This window comes from Phaethon lepturus, unplaced genomic scaffold, assembly GCF_000687285.1.
Source record: "Phaethon lepturus isolate BGI_N335 unplaced genomic scaffold, ASM68728v1 scaffold53680, whole genome shotgun sequence".
NCBI classification, from domain to species: Eukaryota; Metazoa; Chordata; class Aves; order Phaethontiformes; family Phaethontidae; genus Phaethon; species Phaethon lepturus.
The window spans coordinates 557-5,100 of NW_010515155.1; the positions used below are offsets into that span (position 1 = coordinate 557).

Sequence of the window (4,544 nt, forward strand, 5' to 3'; positions counted from 1 at the left end):
TGGGCCGGCGGCGCCTGTCCCCCCTTCCTGCAGGAGCGGCGGCTTTGCAGGCTGGGAGTGGGTTGAGCTGAGCTCCAGTGGGTGGGGAAGGGTGCGAGAGCTTTCTGGGTGCTGCCCTCTCCCAGCCGCACTCCCCGAGACCAGGGGAAGGGGGCTGGGGGGACGGTCCCCACCCCGGGGCACAGGGCTGATGCGTCCCGGGGTGCCATGGCAGGAGCACGTCGAGGCTGGCCGGCCTCTACCCGTCAGTCATCAGCAACACCTCGAAGGAGATGTCGGCGTTCTCTGATTTCCCCACCCCGAGGACTTCCCAGTGTTCCTGCCCAACGCCCAGCTCCTAGACTACCTCCGGCACTACACCGAGCACTTCAGCCTCCGGAAGTACATCCAGTTTGGGGTGAGCGATGGGTGCCATGGCACTGCCCCGCTCCCGCCAGGTGCCGGTGGTGACGCCGCTTGGCTTCCATGTTTCAGACCACCGTCGTCAGTGTCAGGAAATGCCGTGACTGCCACCACGGGCCAGCGGGACGCGGTCACGGAGGTGGACGGGAAGCAGATGTCTCACACCTTTCGTGCCGTTGTGGTTGGCAAGTGGCAACTGAGCCGTCCTTCCCCTGCACCGTTTTCCTGGTACGGTACACGGCTGCCTGTGGTTACCTGCTTCCAGGGGCTGGGGGGAGAAGCGTCAGTGGTTCCTCAGGGAAAAGGCTTCCTTCCTTCTCTTGCTTCTGCTTTTCAAACCTCCTGGCATGAGCAGCAATACATCCTCATGCTGCAGCAGCTTTGTCTTTGCAGGGACTGGTCACTTCAGAGCAAACTTCCAAGGTAGGATGGTTTAGCCTTGGAGAAAGTGTCCACACAGTATGCAAGATGGGACAAGGTCCTCTCAGTGAAGCTCCATCATCTTTGACAGGGTTGTATTCACCACTGCTGTGATGAATCTCCCCAGCTGTCAGCATAGAGAGGGTTGCCTTATCCATGTTGTCAAGTGCTTCTGAAGCTGCTTGTAGGACAGGAGAAGAGGTTTACTGGCTTTGCCGAACCTTTGCATCCCCATCTCATGAAGTCTGACTCCTGAGACTGCACCAGCACAACTCTTGCACATAACTGTCTTCCAAGTCCCACCCAGCACATGTGTCCTTGCTCACTGCCGTGCAGGCATGTGAGACCCCATTTGGGAGAGGAAGCACAAGTCCGTGTGCGTGGGATGGAAGGCCACCGATTGTACTTCCTTGCACTTGCCGTCTGGATTGTTTCTACGCCAGTTCTCCCGACAAAAACCACAAATGCTCAGGTAATTAAAAGCTTTGTTTCTTTTTCCCCAAGGCATCAAGGGGTTTCAAGGCCAGTACTTTCACAGCCGGCAATAGAAGCATCCTGACGTGCGTCAGGGGAAGCATGTCCTCATGGTCGACATGGGTAATTTGGGAGTGGAGATCTTAGTGGAAGCCAGCTACATAGCCATGAAGGTGCCCAGCCACCCCACGGGTGCAGGGAAGGCGATGCTGTGGGCAATAGCTCAGTTTGCCATCACCATAGGGAGAGCGAGCTGGGATCGCCCTGCAAGGTGTCCAAACAGTATTCCTGAACCCGTATTTCTTGGTCAAAAACCTACCCTGAAAGCAAGCTGGTGGTTCTCTTCTTTCCTGTTTCACCTCCATCTCCAGCTGCCAGGAGGTCTTAAAGGTGCTGCTGCTGCTTTTTCGTTGTGTAGCGCTCTGCGCTGTGCCCCTCTGGGGTTACTTTGAAAAGGCAAAGCAGCAAGTTGATCACCCGAATTGTTGATTCTCCGCTCTCTCCCAGGTGACTGCACCGGCTGAGGCACCTGGGTGCTCAGCCGTGTGTTTGACCACGCATACCCACGGGACATGGTTGTCAACACTCACCTTATGAGCTTGATCAGAAACAGCTCCTCCAACCGCTCTCATGGAAGGTTTAATTAACTACAGCGTGAGCCAGTGGTTCAGGCATGAAAACTATGGCCTTCAACCAGAGAAGAGGTACTTCTTGGTGGCTCCCATCCCATGCAGTGTCACAGGGCTCGTGCTGCAGGCAGGCGGGAGATCTCCAGCAACCAATGCAGCAAACAGCACCCAGACTGGGGTGATCTCGAGTGGGGAGTCTGTAGCCCAGCAGGAGAAGATGAGCTGTAGCCCCCTTAGGTGGTGCGAGATGGAGCATGCTGGAAAAGACCGAGAAGGACCAGAGCAGTTTTCCTCATGAGACTCCCTGGGAAAAGAGGAGGAGGGAGGCTTAAAGCATGGATCAGCTCTGAAAAGAGGTGGTTTAAAGAGTTATTGAGTGAACAGATGAAGAAGGCAGAAGATGTCTGCAAGTCAGTCAGGCTGTGGGGCAGAGTGGCATTGCTGCAGGGATGAGTTGCCATTGCTGAGCTAGATCCAGCGATGAGGCTTTCCTGCCCTCCCGGGGAAGAGCTACCCACATTTTGCGTTGCTGAATGAGTTCCCAAGTCCCCCCAGGAGTTAAACTCTGCAGGACGCTCTGCTCTTTTCTAGGCTTGTGTCAGTTGCCTCCTCAGTCTGTCGTGGAGAAGGAAGTAAACGAGAAGAAGAAAAACCAAGTGCGAAGGTAAACCAGTGCCTGGAGCCTCAAAGGTTTTTTGGCGGATTGAAAAGCCCCTGGAGTTTGGGGGTCAGCAACACAGCTCACACTCTGCGGCTGCTCCCTGCACATATAGCTGAGGCAAGGGAGGGATGCCCAGGTCCAGCCACCCCCGTGCATTCACTTGTGCTGAGCCAACGTAACCTTTGATTTGATGCTGATATTTTGCCTGTTGATGACAGGAAGAAATTAATTCAGGGTAGTCGAGACTGAAGTTTACTTGGGAGTTGGGGAAGTGTGCCAGGGTCCCCAGAGACTGAGAGACAAAATGGCAGAGAAATGAATGGTCATAAATGCAAAGCAATTCAGCAGCGGGGGGAAAAAGCCAACCCGAGGTGTAGGTACAAATTGTCTCACCTCTCAGCACGGGCATCTGAATCACTGTGAATAGGTGTCTCAGCACATCGGCACATAGTTCATGGGCAGGCAAAAGGTCAAATCACAGGCTGAGAATTAATAGCAAATGAATGAGAGAAAGCCAGGAAACTAGGCAATATATTAATCCATGTTTCATCTAGATTGTTATAGTAGAAAAGATATAGAGCGGTGAAATACAGAATTGCACAGAACAATTTCTGTATAATACAAGGCTAAACAGCTGAAGGTGGGATGGAAAGTGGTGAATTCTGCAGGAAACGTGAACTGGAAGAAATTCTTCAATTCATCACACATTTTTGCAATACTTAGTGGAAATGAATGTGAGGGAAACTAAAGGGTGCTGGCTTTCTCATGCTGCACTTGACTCTTCTGCAGAGAGCAAAGGGAATCACAGAATCATTAAGGTTGGAAAAGTCCTCTAAGATCATCAAGTCCAACCATCAACCCACACGAAGCCCACTAAACCATGTCCCGAAGTGCCATGTCCACACGTTTTTTGAACACTTCCAGTGATGGTGACTCCACCACCTCTCTGGGCAGCCTGTTCCAGTGTTTGACCATTCTCAGTAAAGAAAATTTTCCTAATATCTAGTCTAAGAAATAGAAACTACTTTTTTTAAAAAAAACACCAAGAAAACGGAAAATGAAAATTGGTTTGACAAACTTTTAGAAAAGGTCCACAAAAGCAATGAGAAGGTGTCCAGATACAACTTGTGGGTGATGAAGTGAAGGACCAACTGATGCTCGTGAGAAAGGTGTGTACCAGAGCCAGCACCACTTTACACGTGCTGTGTCATGGGCAGGATTCGCGCCTGGAAAGCCCCTGGTTCCCACTGCACGTACTCTCAGTCCTTTCCTAAGAGGAACCCAGCTGCGTTCAGATGCAGAGGCTCTGACCTCCAGTTCCTCTCAGCCCCGCTGACACCAATCCTTCTCCCAAGTCTTTTTCTTCTGCAGTTCATTAAGGTTCAGTCTGTCCTTTGACGAAGCCCTCAAAACCGACTGCCTGGTCTATCTGGACAAGCTCGCCGCCTTCATTGGCACCAAGCCCAGCATGCTGGGGCTGCTCGGCAGACACCCCTGAGTGGCCCTCACCACTTTGGCCCCTGTACCCCCCACCAGCACGAGCTGGGGGACCCTGGGCGCTGGGAAGGAGCACGCCAGGCCACCTACGCCCAGTGGAACTGGACCCTGAAGCCCACGAGAAGGCGAGTCCCTGCTAGCTCCTCCAGCCCCTGCCCTTCTCTCCTGACTGTGGTGGGGTTTCTCCTGCTCCTGGCTGCCCTGGTTTTTTGTTTCCAGTAGATTTTAGAGCCTGTTTAGGTTTTTTTCTTGTCCTTGGGGATGTTATCTCAGGTCAGACACAGTTCCACAGAGTGCCACAGGGCAGGGGGAAAGGGATTTCATCAGGTTGTAACAAACTTTAACCAGCAGCACAAACCTCTTTCTGCTCCAGCTCACCCCCAAGCACAGCTTTGCAGACCTGGTTTGCCGGGGATGCAGCCTCCCCCCCCCCCGGCCTTTATTGCCCCCTTCCTCTTCTC

At 52.9% G+C, this 4,544-nt stretch overlaps 1 pseudogene; it reads left to right on the forward strand.

Moving 5' to 3' along the window:
• LOC104627016 overlaps positions 1 to 4,208 on the forward strand; it is a 4,337-nt pseudogene extending 129 nt beyond the window's left edge.
• Positions 4,209 to 4,544: the final 336 nt, after the last annotated feature.